At 37.3% G+C, this 16,184-nt stretch overlaps 1 pseudogene; it reads left to right on the forward strand.

The window, feature by feature from the left end:
* LOC122437822 overlaps positions 1-8,883 on the forward strand; it is a 58,187-nt pseudogene extending 49,304 nt beyond the window's left edge.
* The last annotated feature ends 7,301 nt before the right edge of the window (positions 8,884-16,184 follow it).

The raw sequence follows: 16,184 nt of genomic DNA on the forward strand, positions 1-16,184 counted from the left end.
TGGCCAACTCTGTTATCTTAAAATGTAAATTATGGGAGTGGGTCTGGTGAGGTCTTTGCAGCCTCCAGACATTCTTTGGATTCATTGGAGAGTATATAACTCCATTGCTAATACTAGCAAAGGGGTACTCTTTTGCCCGCTTCTGATGCCTATGTCAGAAGCTTTCTCTATCTCCTCTATACTTTAATAAAACTTTATTACACAAAAGCTCTGAGTGATCCAGCCTCGTCTCTGGCCCCGGATTGAATTCATCTCCTCCGGAGGCCAAGAATCCCGCGTCTTATTTTTCAGCAACAACCTTTCAAAGTGATGGGACCAGTTGCCTTGATCTTCATTTTTTGAATGTTGAGTTTTAATCCAGCTTTTTCACTCTTCTCTTTCACCTTCCTCTTTGCTTTGTGCCATTAGGGTGGTGTCCTCTGCATATCTGAGGTTATTGGTATTTCTCCCAGCAATCTTGATTCTAGCTTGTGCTTCATCCAGTCTGGCATTTTGCATGACGTACTCTGCATAATAAGCAGGGTTACAGCATATTGCCTTTCCCAATTTGGAACCAGCTCATTGTTCCATGTCCGGTTCTAACTGTTGCTTCTTGACCTTCTTACAGGTTTCTCAGGAGGCAGGTAAGATGGTCTGGTATTCCCATCTCTCTGAGAATTCTCCACAGTTTGCCATGATCCACACAATCAAAGGCTTTAGTATAGTCAATAAAGCAGAAGTAGATGTTTTTCTTGAATTCTCTTGTTTTTTCTGTGATCTAACAGATGTTGGCAATATGATCTCTGGTTCCCCTGCCTTTTCTAAGTCCAGCTTGTACAGATGGAAGCTCTCAGTTCACTTACAGTTGAAGCCTAGATTGAAGGATTTTCAGTATTGCCTTGCTAGCATGTGAAATGATTGCAATTGTGTGTTAGTTCACGGTTTTGAACATTTTAAGTGCTCAATAGTTCACTTAAGTTTTGGAGGTATGAACCACCACCCTCACACACATACATTTGCATATATTATTTTCATAATTTATTTAAATATATATATGTATATTTCTATTCTTCGAGCAGTCAAATACAACTCTGCCGTTTCTCCACTGGCATGTCCATCTCTGGTCTCAGTGGCTGGGTTACACCCCTGCGCTCTGGGCCTCGATATTCACTTACATGTGCCCTTTGTGACCATTATCACACTTGTTATTACTGATTTAAATCCTCCCTCTCTGTAAAAATGCAATTTCCGTGAAAGCAAGTCCATGACTATCTTCACTGACATATCATCAACCCCTAACAAAATGTGTAGTATATAGGAATAGCTTAAGAAGCCTTCAATGAATTTAATCAAAATTGAAATTCAGTATTCTCTTTGCAAAAGGCAACTGTCCCTGAGATGAACAGCCCACTAAGCCATGTTAAACTAGACCTGTGTATTTCCAGATAGGAAATATCTTAGAAGCCATTGTTGATCAATAAATTTATATATAAATTGTATATGCTGCTGCTGCTAAGTCACTTAGGTCGTGTCTGACTCTGTGTGATCCCATAGACGGCAGCCCACCAGGCTTCCCTGACCCCGGGATTCTCCAGGCAAGAACACTGGAGTGGGTTGCCATTTCCTTCTCCAATGTGTGAAAATGAAAAGTGAAAGTGAAGTCGCTCAGTCGTGTCCGACTCTTAGTGACCCCATGGACCGCAGCCTACCAGGCTTCTTCTCCATGCATGGGATTTTCCAGGCAAGAGTACTGGAGTGGGGTGCCATTGCCTTTTCTGATAAATTGTATATATATGCTTCAAAAAAGTAATGTGCTAAAATCTCAATTTTGCTTAGGAGTATCTCATATTGGTTATATTATTCCTTCTATTGGAAATGTTTTGGTAGACATTCTATTGGATGTTAAGGATTAAAAGATCAATAAAGTAGATTAATTAAGTAAATTGCATCTTCAGAAAATCAGAAGGCCTTTATGAAATGCATATGCTTAGACTAGGGGTCTTCAAATTTTTGTTTATGTACTCCTAAGGATTATTTTGAAATTAAATATAGACTCCTTTGTACATTTGAAAATGAAAAAATTCATTATTTTTTTTGATTGAGGTATAGTTGATTTACAATATTATATTTGGCATACACAAAGTGATTCAGCTATATATATATATATTCTTTTAAAATATTATTTTTATTAAAAAATTCATGTGATTTTATTCATAAAATTATATAAATCTTACATAAAGTTTCCATAGAATTTAAGTACCATAACAGTTTAATGAGTTGGCTCTTTGCATCAAGTGGCCAAAGTACTGAAGCTTCAGCCTCAGCATCAATCCTTCCAATGAATATTCAGGGTTGATTTCCTTTAGGATTGACTTTAATATCCACAACCAGCTATTTAATAATTACATTAGAAAACTTTTCTTAATTATTAAAATTTTTATCATGTTTTTTAATCTTCGACCTGATTTACATTTTATTTGCTCTGGAGAATTTTATACTAAATTAATATATTTATAGACTCATGTCTCTTATTAGTTAAATATTAAATAAAGTACTCATACTTCTCTGTGAGCAAACTGTATTTATAAATTAAACATTTTTATTTTCCATTAATTTAAGATTCTAAATATTAAAAATTTTCTCCTGGACTAGATTATGATGTAATTAGTACAGGGTTGATCAAAGCAACATATGTATATAAGATATTTGACAAGTGATTGCTAAACATAAAGAAAAGATTTTATTGTAAATGTCCCTATTAATGAAAAAAGAGACTATTTTTCACATAGTTCACATGTCCAAAATTGCTGGGAGAAATAGAAATAAACTCAGATATGCAGGTGACACCACACTTATGGCAGAAAGCAAAGAACTAAAAAGCTTCTCGATGAAAGTCAAAGAGGAGAGTGAAAAAGTTGGCATAAAACTCAACATTCAGAAAACTAAGATCATGACATCTGGTCCCTTCACTTCATGGCAAAGAGATGGGGAAACAATGGAAAGAGTTGAGAGACTTTATTTTTTTGGGGGGGGGGGTGTCTAAAATCACTGCAAAAATGGCAACCCACTCCAGTGTTCTTGCCTGGAGAATCCCAGAGACGGGGGAGCCTGGTGGGCTGCCGTCTATGGGGGTCACACAGAGTTGGACAAGACTGAAGTGACTTAGCAGCAGCAGCAAAATCACTGCAGATGGTGACTGCAGCCATGAAATTAAAAGACACTTGCTCCTTGGAAGAAAAGTTATGACCATCCTAGATAGCATATTACAAAGCAGAGACATTACTTTGCCAACAAAGGTCCATGTAGTCAAAGCTGTGGTTTTTACAGAAGTTATGTATGGGTGTGAGAGTTGGCCTATAAAGAAATCTAGGCACTGAAGAATTGATGCTTTTGAACTGTGGTGTTGGAGTGCTGGGGTCCTTTAATGGACCGGAATCTGGAGGTACGGAGTCGACGATAAGAAAGTGAAAGAGAGAAAGAGGCCGATGTCCCTTGGTTTATGCAGAGGACCAATAAAGTCCTTGACACAGGACTTGCATCGCTCACGAAGGCACCAGGCGCCCTCTCGAGGGGGTCTTAGAAGCCCGGGCAGAAAAGTGAGCACGACGGGTCTCCACGCTCCAGAGAGTCAGCCAGAAAAGGAGAGAGAGAGAGAGAGAGAGAGAGACAAAGAAGACCCGGGGACCCAAGCTCTGATGGAGCAAAGGTGCTTTAATGATTTTTCTATGAGTATATATAGGCTGCAGTACAAGAAACTTCTTTCGGGAATGATAGAGATCAGAAAACCAAATGTACAGCAAACGTTACCAAGGAAACATGGGCTAAAGTTAGTCACAAGGTCAGAAGACAGTCCCTATCTCAAGAAAGGGGAAGGAGACTAAGCTGTTTTGTCCTAAGGAGAATGTTTACTAAAGGAGACTCATGCTTGCCTCACACAATGACCTCAGTCCCTGGGAGCAGCATGCTGTTCCGCTTGAAGAGGGACAAAGGACTCATGAGAGACAGCACGTAGGAATCCTCCCATCAAACATTCCCTGACATTGGAGAAGACTCTTGAGAGTCCCTTGGACTGCAAGGAGATCCAACCAGTCCATCCTAAAGGAGATCAGTCCTGGGTGTTCATTGGAAGGACTGATGCTGAAGCTGAAACTCCAATACTTTGGCCACCTGATGTGAAGAGCTGACTCATTTGAAAAATTCCTGATGCTGGGAAAGATTGAAGGCGGGCGGAGAAGGGGACTACAGAGGATGAGATGGTTGGATGGCATCACCGGCTCAATGGACATGAGTTTGGGTAAACTCTGGGAGTTGGTGATGGACAGGGAGGCCTGATGTGCTTTAGTCCATGCAGTTGCAAAGAGTCGTACATGACTGAGCAACTGAACTGAACTGATATGTCCAAAAATGATTCTCTTATTGTAACACAGGGTTTAAGATCACTTCTACTATTTCTTTTGATGATAATAGTGAAAATATTTTCTAATAATACATATTGGGAATTTTATTAATGTCATGTCACACATTTTCTTAAACTTTTAAATTTAAAGCTGAGGATTATTGTACTTTATCATTACTTTTGATGCTCTATCAGTTTCTGATTCATTTATATCTTATATATTTGAAGAAAACAAAGACTAGAAGACCATCTGACTTCCAAATGACAGTCTATTAAATAAAATCATCTATTTCTTCAGTTTCTGGAGAGTATCTCAAAATAATTCACTAACATGCATCAGTCCCTTAATTAAATTATTAATATTTTAAAAATTGAAGTATATTCAACTTACAACATTGTGTTAGTTTCTGGTATACAACAAAGTAATTCAGTTATATATATACACACACACACACATATATATATATACACATATTCTTTTTCATATTATTTTCAATTATGGTTTACTATAAGATATTAAATATATTTCCCTGTGCTGTACAGCAGCACCTTGTTGTTTATCTGTTTCACACATAGTATTTTGTATTTGCTGATCCCAAACTCCTAATTTATGCCACCCCATGCCTTTTTTCCTTTGATAACTGTAAGTTCGTTGTCTGTGTCTTGTGAGTCTGTTTCTGTTTTGTCAATAAGCTTCTTTGTGTCACATGTTAGATTTCACAGACAAATGATGCCATATTGTATTTGTCTTTTTTTTCTGACTTACTTCATTTAGTATGATAATCTCTAGGTGCATCCATGTTGCTGCAAACACCATTATTACATTACCTTTTGTGGCTGAACAGTATTGCTTTGTGTTTAAGTACCACATCTTCTTTATCCATGCATCTGTCAGTGGACATCTAGATCACTTTCTCATCTTGACTATTGCAAACAGTACTGCTGTAACCATCTTAATTTAAGTTTTACTCAGAGGCACCCTATTTAACCAGATATACTCAGAAAAGTTGCACTTGCTGATTTAACTCATTCAATTTATGGGAAATATCCATAATAAAGGGGAAAACAATCCTCATTGTCAAAATAATCAAACAAATTGTAATAGAATTATTTGTTACAGGAAAACATCTGACTTCACTTTTTAATAACTTTTAAATTCTTATTCTAAGACAAATGAATAGAAAAGACCCCAAATTTGTCTTGGGTAGAAGATAAAAGCCTCTGTTGCTGTTAACATTTCCTACCAACACTCCACTTATTTCTCATACACAGGGTTGTCCCTCCGGAGAAATGCATGTGAAAGGTTGTTGGTGGTGGTTTCATCGCTAAGTCAAGTCTGACTCTTGAGACCCCATGGACTGTATCCTGCTAGGCTCCTCTGTCCATGGGATTCTCCAGGCAAGAATACTGGAGTGGGTTGCCAATTCCTTCTCCAATGTAAAAGGTTAGATAGGAGAAATTGCATGATGTCCTATTTTCTCAGGCAGATCAGTTTTAGAAAAGAAAGCATGAACTGGGCAATCTGAAGATTAATTATCCTAAACCTATTATAACCTTTTACTCCTTGGAGATATTTCTCCTTATCAACAGACAAGTGTGATATTATTTGCACACTTCTACGTTGTGTGGCTTACATGCATGTTTGTGTGTTCAGTTGTTCTGTCATGTCCATTGTTTTTTACCCAGTGGACTGCAACCCACCAGGCTCCTCTGTCCATGAGATTTCCCAGGCAAGAATTTTGGAGTTGGTTGCCATTTCCTTCTCCAGGGGATCTTCCGACCCAGGGATCAAACCCACGTCTTCTGCATCTCCTGCATTGGCAGGTAGATTCTTTACCATTGAACCGCCTGGGAAGCTGTGTGACTTACATAAAGTCACCCAATTTATAAGTGAATAAGATTAGAATCTAGGTCTAACACAAAAGTTCAAGTACTTAACTGTTCTGGTATGTGTTATGTTTTGTGATATCATGGAAAGAAATGAATGGATATTTGTAGAAAAAGTTTGGATATAAGATAAGATGATACTCTCTCTCTCTCCCTGTGCTCTTTCTACCATTAGAAATGGAGGAAGGACCATTTAAAAGAGGAGTTAAAAAGTAGAAATGGCAGAAAGTCTAATTTCAGGGTTTTCTTTAGACATATTAATTTTAGGAAATATTTCTGTATTTTAATCACTTAAAATTTTTCATGGCTGTGTATAAGTCTTCATGCATTTCCAGGACTTTGCACAACTTAGATTAACTATCACTGACCTAAGACAAGAAATCATGCCTGAGACAAAGTAAGATGTCAGCCAAAGTCTTTCCTCTTTGGTTTAAGACATAATTATTTCTCAGAGAGTCCTGTTATCACTTTGGAGAGACTAATTCTGGGGCATAGTGGGGTAAATTTTGATAGAAGGAGAAGAAATAGTCATTGAGATGATGATGATTCAGTCACCTTGATGGTTGAAAGTATCAGGGGCACAGTCTGAAAAAGAAGGGATTAAATGGAATCCATAGAGGGTTTTGGAAACCAATACAGCTTTACTGAGCTAGGAAAATCTGTGCTACATCCTGCTAGGCAGTATGTGTGTAACACCAACCTCCAAATTGTCCAGCCTGTACAATACCCAGTGAAGTCTTCCTTAGTTACATTTTAATTGTAACTTTCTTGAAAATAACAAAAAGATGAAAAAAATGCAACTAAGGAAAAATGGAAATACAAGCATTATTAGTTTTACATCCGTTTTCTGCTCTTTGATCAATTTTCCACTCTTAATGCGGGCTGATTTCACCTCCCTGATTCTTGCTCATAGATTTATTCCAGGGCTCAACAGTCTGCTATAGTTACAAAGTATGTACCCTGTGTTATGTGCAGGCTACTATGCTTACTGCTGTTTGTCCTCTAAAGTATTGAAAAAAGAAAGAACGCCCTCTTATTTCTCAGCATGTGAGTGGACCAAGATGATCATCTTGCCTTCTTATTACATAAAACCTTAACTTCACCAGAAGCAATGAATTGAGACACTATACATATGCAACTTCTCAGACATATCACATAACCTATTATTTCAGGTCTTTGCCCAGAGTTGACCCTTTTCTGAATCACCTGTGAATGAAAATAACAATTGGTAACAAAAATTCTGTTACTTTCATTTATATGCTTTAACATTCTTAGGAAGTGAAAGTGTTAGTCGCTCAGTCATGTCTGGCTCTTTGCAACCCTATGAACGATAGCCCATCAGGTTCCTCTGCCCATGGACTTCTCCAGGCAAGAATACTGGAGTAGATCGCCATTTCCTTCTCCAGGGGCTCTTCCCCACCCAGGGACTGAACCTCTGACCTGTGGCTTCTGCATTCCAGGGGGATTCTTTACCATCTGAGCCACCAGGGAAGCCCTTAACATTGGTGGAGTTTTGATAAATATCTAAATGAAAAGATAGAGGCAGTGAAATTCACTCTGGTCAATATTCTGTAACAGTCTAACTGGGGAAATAATTTGAAAAAGTACAGATTCATGTACTAACTAACATGAAACTAACACAACATTGTTTATCAATTGTATGGTAATATATAATACAAATTTTTTAAAAAAGAAAATCTCATGCCCTTGGAACATGTGTCTTGGCCTGGCACTCTTATTTTACTTACAGATTTCTGAGCAAGGTGCAAGAATATCTTCTATTTCAGGTCTTCCTATTTGGGCAACTGGAAAAGAAGTTAACAAAAGAATCTGTCAGGACATGATTCTCAGTTTCACTTATTTAGAATTAAAGGTAAGTTGGGCAGTGGATTAGGAAAACAGCCTGTAATCAGATCAGTGACCCTGTGAGACCCTGTCATTAAAACTTTAGTGTTGAGCCTGCAAACCTCTGTTCCTCTGATTAGGCAATTTACTCTATTTCCACTCTTCTGTCTGCCAAAACATTCAGTTGCAGAATGTTTTCTAATTCTCTAGACTCATAAAATGTTGTTCTGAGGAAAAGGAAAGGAGAATGAATTACCTCATTTAGTGATCCATCATGATTCAATCAGAAAACAAGGAATTCATGGGTAATATTAAAAAGAGAAAAAGACAGCATAGTTTATCCAGATGAGCAGAAGGGCATGACCCCTACTGAGTCCGAAAAGCCCAGGTTACATGCCTTTTTTCCTCAGTGTGTGGATCCCAGTGATAGAGTATGTCAGTTAGCAACAAATGAGTTTTCACTAAGCTGAGCATTTTGAAGGTCACAAAATGACTCTGCAGTTCCTCAGTTTCCAGATCTGTGTGGTATGAATAATTACTCTGTCCACCTTGCAAGTTTGTTTTGATGCAGTAATTAATTGGTAGGTGTTTTGAAAATTCCTACATAAAATCAAAGGATGTTATTTAACTGATAAACTCTGACTTTGAATTTAATTCAAGTCTAGCCGTTTTAGTGCATTATTATTAAATATGGACATCATGTTTTTTACTGTTCTTCTTGTTTAAGGCTGATACCCATTAAGGAATTGCAGTACAACACTTCAGAGGACCATTGAGGTATTTATATTAAGATATTTTATGAAGATTCCTAGATTATTTATCCTGTTCCCATTAGAAATGATGGGAAACATCCAGTCATTGTATTTTCTAAACCAATATGGGAAATCACAAATAGAAACATCAAACTAGTATGTGCTACAGAATCTCAGATGTGTTTTCTTCTCATCTGATCTAGATGATCTAGAGGACTGACCAGAAGCTTGCTCATAGTTTGACCCCTAAGTGCAATAGATTTCCCATTCATTTGTCTTAATAATATGAGTGAAGCCCTCTAATATTGTGGTTATTAATCTGATTAGATGACAAGCCTTAGCTCTGCAGCGATGCCCCCTTGCCTGTGGAGCATGAGTAAAAGTAAAGGAGATGAGGTCAGCTTGTAGAACATACAAAACATAAGTAATGAGCAGGGGAGAAACACAGCTGAGAGATGACAAAGGTATTGTGTGAAACACAGCTTCCTTTCCTCACACTAAGGGCATTGTGAACTGTTTTATACAGGCCTTAACCTTTCCTGCAAGGGTGTCTGTAAAAATAAGTGTTTTGTGACCCTCATTCATGACAGTTCTATAAATCAAGAAAACACTTTCTGCAATAGAAATGTCACATCTGCTTATGAACCATGTTTAATGGAGTTTGTTTCCTGTGCTTTTTAAATCAAAGAATTTGTTCCTTCCTCACGTGGCTTTGGACACTATGAATATAACATTGCATTGTGAAATGTTAGGGAGATTATTAGGAGCAATTGTGTTATTTTTAGTAATATAATGAAATATTTAATGTTTCATGGCTGTCTCCTTCAGGTGAAATTTTAGCACAAAATAAAATGTAAACATATACTGTATTTTAAAACATATACTGTATTAGAACCGGCCCTTTAAAAGTGAAGTTTGTTTTAATAAAGTCATAAATTGTCCTGTCTGCCAACTGATTCACAAAAGCAATAAGGGTCAGTGGGGGTCAGAAGACACAAATGTATCCTTAACAGTTCACCTCGGGTGCTCTTGAATGCTGAGTAAGAAGAGCAGTTCCACCAGTGTCATTTTTTCTGTCTTTAAGGAGGAAACTACTTTATCTTTTGATGCATTATTTATACTATGGAAAAAGTGGTTAAGATGTGAATATAGATAACAAAATGATGACTTCCCTCTTTTATTTCCATTTACCTTTCTCAAATACTAATTAGCCTCTGCATTAACATGAGCTCAAATGTAGGTGAGAAGAAAATTATGAAAGATATTAAAGAAGAGTAAAAATGTGTCAGGAAGCATTTAACAAGAGGCGTCCTCTGTGCTGTTTTGGATCTGTCAGGAACCCTCTGGCCCTTATTGATTCCTGAATATTCAGGAATTAAGAGGAGAGGCACGCCTTTCCCAGGGCTGAGGAATCCAGGCATTTCTCATTACGGTGATAAGCACCCTCTTCCTTTTTATGAGTCATATGGTAAAAGGTGATTGTTTGCAACTCTCTCTTTGATAGCGATCATCTTATGTTTTGTAAGTCTGGAATTTTAATCTTTATCTTTGCTGAGAATAACTACAGTATGTATGCCCACACCATGTTGATTAAAACACCTTTGCTCCATCAGAGCTTTGGTCCCTGTGTCTTTCTTTCTTTCCTTCTTTCTTTCTATTCCTTCTGTCTTTCTCTCTCTCTATTTCTGGCTTATTCCTTGGAGCACAGAGTCCCGCTGAGCTCACTATCTTGCCCGGGCTTCTAAGACCCTCTCCAGAAGGCGCACTGCGCCTTCACCCACTCGAGAGGGCGCCTGGTGCCTACGTGCAGCAGATTGAGCCCTAAGAACAGGACTCTGTTGGCTTTCCGCATAAACCAGGGGATATCAGCCTCTTTCTCTCTCTTACTCTCCGGACCACCAGGTTCCGGTCCATTAAAGGACCAACAAAAATGAGATAGGGGTATGTTGATGTGGCAGCATTAAAATATATCCAGATAGATGAAGAAAAAACCAAGAGCTTTCTGAGTGAGATATATTAGCACTGGTATACATTTGACACACCCACGCCCAGTTAAGAAAAAAAAAAGCACAGGACTAGCCAAACAAAATTTTACAAACACATATTCAGTGTTCATGAAAATTATTTTATAATCCCAAGAGGCCTAAAAATTACCTGTCAGCCAACACCAAGTGCATTAAGTCACGTTTGGTGTTAATAACTGTGTGAGAGGAAGCAGTGGAAATGAAAGTAACTTTTGATGAACGTTATAGCAGGAAGACCTATGCATCTAACCAATAGCATGATATGCAGTCCAGAATCCCAGTTAGCATGGGAAGTTCAGAGGGCCAAATTCAGGAAGATAGACTGAGAAGGGAGTTCCAAGGTTACCATTCAGGAACAAACATAGAAGGACTACTAAAAAGTTTGTTATTATGGGTCACACTGGACAAGTGAATTCTCAGGCTGACCAGCTGATGCTCTTTCCCAGTACCAAGGCCTACAATGTGAAAATATTGCTGAGACTGGAAACTGACCTGAGAAGGAAGAGGAGAAAAGGAAGGAAAAAGTCAGGACCAGGTAACAAAGGAGTCAGATCCCCAAAATACTCAAAGACTATATTTTCTAATCTCCTACTGTGCCATTAGGAGAGTCCAAAATCACAAATATTAGAAAGCTATTCTGTCCCACTTATCTCTACTATTAATATAGAAAATCTATCTGGATAAAATATAAGTAATGTAAAGGGATTACAGAAAAATTGCAACAATAATTTTAAGAGATAACAACCATCAGAATAAAGATTTGTACAAATAATGACATGAATAATCTTTTAATATGAATGAAATATTTTAAGAAAATGAAATCTATAAAAGAATGAATCAGTCAGATTTAGATAAACACAGATGAGATAAAAGTGTTTAAAGAAAAGGAAGATTTCTAAAGTAACTTGAAATAAATCATAAAATACTTTAAAATAACATATAAAATCATTTGGGAAATAAGGTTGAAGTATAATTCAAAAAGTAGTATGTAAATACCTTGGATGATGTCTTAAGACAGATAACAATATGCAAACATTTAAAAATAACTGGGCATCTTTTCATGTGTTTATTAGCCATCTGTATGTCTTCTTTGGAGAAAGGTCTGTTTAGTTCTTTGGCCCATTCTTCGATTGGGTCATTTATTTTTCTGAAATTGAGCTGCAGGAGTTGCTTATATATTTTTGAGATTAATCCTTTGTCTGTTGCTTCATTTGCTATTATTTTCTCCCAATCTGAGGCCTGTCTTTTCACCTTGCTTATAGTTTCCTTTGTGGTGCAAAAGCTTTTAAGTTTAATTAGGTCCCATTTATTTATTTTTGCTTTTATTCCCAATATTCTGGGAGGTGGATCATAGAGGATCCTGCTGTGATTTATGTCGGAGAGTGTTTTGCCTATGTTCTCCTCTAGGAGTTTTATAGTTTCTGGTCTTACATTTAGATCTTTAATCCATTTTGAGTTTATTTTTGTGTATGGTGTTAGAAAGTGTTCTAGTTTCATTTTTTTACAAGTGGTTGGCCAGTTTTCCCAGCACCACTTGTTAAAGATGCTCAACATCACTCATTATCAGAGAAATGCAAATCAAAACCACAATGAGGTACCATTTCATGCCAGTCAGAATGACTGTTATCCAAAAGTCTACAAGCAATAAATGCTGGAGAGGGTGTGGAGAAAAGGGAACCCTCTTACACTGTTGGTGGGAATGCAAACTAGTACAGCCACAATGGAGAACAGTGTGGAGATTCCTTAAAAAACTGGAAATAGAACTGCCATATGACCCAGCAATCCCACTTCTGGGCATACACACCAAGGAAACCAGATCTGAAAGAGACACGTGCACCCCAATGTTCATCGCAGCACTGCTTATAATAGCCAGGACATGGAAGCAACCTAGATGCCCATCAGCAGAAGAATGGATAAGGAAGCTGTGGTACATATGGAATATTACTCAGCCATTAAAAAGAATTCATTTGAATCAGTTCTAATGAGATGGATGAAACTGGAGCCCATTATACAGAGTAAAGTAAGCCAGAAAGATAAAGACCATTACAGCATACTAACACATATATATGGAATTTAGAAAGATGGTAACGATAACCCTATATGCAAAACAGAAAAGAGACACAGATGTACAGAACAGACTTTTGGACTCTGTGGGAGAAGGTGAGGGTGGGATGTTTCGAGAGAACAGCATCAAAACGTGTATATTATCTATGGTGAAACAGATCACCAGCCCAGGTGGGATGCATGAGACAAGTGCTCAGACCTGGTGCACTGGGAAGACCCAGAGGGATTGGGTAGAGAGGGAGGTGGGAGGGGGGATCGGGATGGGGAATACATGTAAATCCATGGCTGATTCATGTCTATGTATGACAAAAACCACTACAATATTGTAAAGTAATTAGCCTCCAACTAATAAAAATAAATGGAAAAAATAAAAATAAAATAAACATAATTGGGCAAAAGATATTAATGAGTATAATCTATGGATAAAGAATAGAAGAACATAAGGCATATGTGTAAAATGATTCCTACTATATGAACCCAAGCAATAGGACAATACTAATCCTAAAACTTAAAATTCAATAAAAAATATTGGACTATCTTCAATTTCTTTCATCAGTGTTTTATATTTTTCAAAGTATAGGTCTTTCACCTCCTTGTAAGTTTATTCATAGGTATTTTGTTCTTTTTTGATGTGATTTTAAACAAGATTGGTTTTTTGCTTTCTCTTTCTGTTAGTTCATTATTAGTGCATAGAAAAACAACAGATTTTCATGTATTAATCTTGTATCCTGCAGCTTCATTGAATTCATTTATTAATTCTAATAATTTTTTCAGTGGATCCTTTTTGGTTTTATGCATATTGTATCATGTTATCTGCAAATAGTGACAGTTTTATTTCTTCCCATCCAATTTGGATGCCTCTCTATTTTGTTATCTGGTTGTTGTTACTAGGACTTCCAGTTCAGTTCAGCTCAGTTGCTCAGTCGTGCCTGACTCTTTGCAACCCCATGAACCACAGCACGCCAGGCCTCCCTGTCCATCACCAACTCCTGGAGTTTATCCAAACTCATGTCCATTGACTCAGTGATAGCATCCAACCATCTCATCCTCTGTCGTCCCCTTCTCCTCCTGCCCTCAATCTTTCCCAGCATCAGGGTCTTTTCAAATGAGTCACTTCTTCGCATCAGGTGGCCAAATATTGGAGTTTCAGCTTCAATATCAGCCCTTCCAATGAACACCCAGGACTGATCTCCTTTAGAATGGACTGGTTGGATCTCCTTGCTGTTCAAGGGACTCTCAAAAGTCTTCTCCAATAACCAGGACTTCAAGTACTACCTAAATAGCAGTGGTGAAAGTGAGCATCATTATCTTTTCCTGATTTTTAAAGGAAAAACTTTCAGCATTCACCATTGAGTATGATGTTAGCTATGGGTCTTTCATAAATGAACTTTATTGTTTGGGATGGCAGTGTACCCAGTAAATAACAACTGTAACTCACAGTTTCTCTTTCATAAATAGGGTCTGATGAGATGTAAGTAAAAGACCAATGACTTCCAGTTATAAGATAAACAAGTTTTAGTAATGTACTGTGAAGCTTGGTGACTAGTTAACAATACTGTATTGTATATTTCAAAATTGCTAAGGAGAGTAAATATTAAAAGGTTTTAACACAGGAAGAATGAACTTGTAACTATGTGAGGTGGTGGATATGGTAACTAAACATTGTGCTAGTCATTTCCCAATGTATATACATATATCAAATCATCATGCTGTATACCTAAACTTAACTCATCGCTATATGTTTATTATATCTGAAGAAAGCTGGGAAAAAAGCCTCATGGGTCATCTCAGAAATCTCCCTTTGTTTTTCTTCCTGCTTGGGCTGTGGATGTAATGGTTGAAGTTCCAAAACCATCTTGTTGCTATGAGGTAAACTTGAGGGTAGACACCAATGACAAAGAATGGAGACTTATTTTTTGCAAAAGAAAACTAGATACTATCATGTTTATGCCATTATATTGAGAGGCATATTTTACTGTCAGTTTATTATAGTTTTTGGCAAATACACACATCATATATTTAAAGATGTAACTCAGTAGTATATTTCTTTTCTTTCTTTTTTTTTTTTTGCATGTGCCCATGATCAGCAATAGTATATTTCTAAGAATCACTACTTTTAGTTCTTTAAATCTTAACTTTATCATAAATTTAATGACAGGCAGCATTACTAGGACTGTTCTCAGAACCTAGGCAAATTTCTTTTTTGAGAACTGCTATTTGTGGCATCTAGTCAAATCACTTTGTGGCAAATAGAGAGGAAAAAGTTGAAGCAGTGACAGATTTTAATTTCTTGGGCTCCAAAATCACTGCAGATGGTGACTGCAGCCGTGAAATAAAAAGATGCTTGCTCCTTGGAAGAAAAGCTATGACAAACCTAGACAGCATATTAAAAAGCAGAGACATCACTTTTCTAGCAAAGGTCCATATAGTCAAACCTATGGTTTTTTCAGTAGTCATGTGAGAGTTGGATGTGAGAGTTAGACCATAAAGAAGGCTGTGTGCCAAAGAATTGATGTTTTCGAATTGTGGTTCTGGAGAAGGCTCTTGAGAGTCCCTTGGATTGCAAGGAGATCAAACTAGTGAATCCTGAAGGAAATCAGCCCTGAATATTCATTGGAAGGACTGATGCTGAAGCTGAAGCTCCAATATTTTGGCTACCTGATGCAAAGAGCTGACTCACTGGAAAAGACCCTGATGCTGGGAAAGATTGAAGGCAAAAGGAGAAAGGGGCAGCAGAGTTTAAAATGGTTAGATAGCATGACTTGATTCAATGGACGTGAATTTAAGCAAACTGGGAGATAGTGAAGGACAGGAAGTCTGGCATGCTGCAGTTCATGGGGTCGCAAAGAGTCAGACACGACTTAGCAACTAGACAAAAACAACACTGTGTAGAAACATAAAAATACCAATAGTATCTAGTATAGGAAGAAATAAGTAAAACTGTGTGATGAGAATTTCTTTAATTATAATGATTGGAATAGAGATGTTATTTGCAATCCAGAAATATAAGAACATTGTGTAACCCTTAAAGACTGGGAGAAAAACTAATATGTTTTTAAGGTGGTGACATCAAAATTTCAGCAAACATATATTGAGTTTTGAGGACTGAATGGAAGCAGCATGAATTTGGCTAATGGTTATAAATATCTTTTTATTTCCTTTTAGTCTAAGAGATCAGAATTGTAGCCAAATGTTCCTTAATACCCCTTCTCACAGAGCATATAGAAAGATTTTTGC

This window comes from Cervus canadensis, chromosome 3 (genome assembly GCF_019320065.1).
Source record: "Cervus canadensis isolate Bull #8, Minnesota chromosome 3, ASM1932006v1, whole genome shotgun sequence".
NCBI classification, from domain to species: Eukaryota; Metazoa; Chordata; class Mammalia; order Artiodactyla; family Cervidae; genus Cervus; species Cervus canadensis.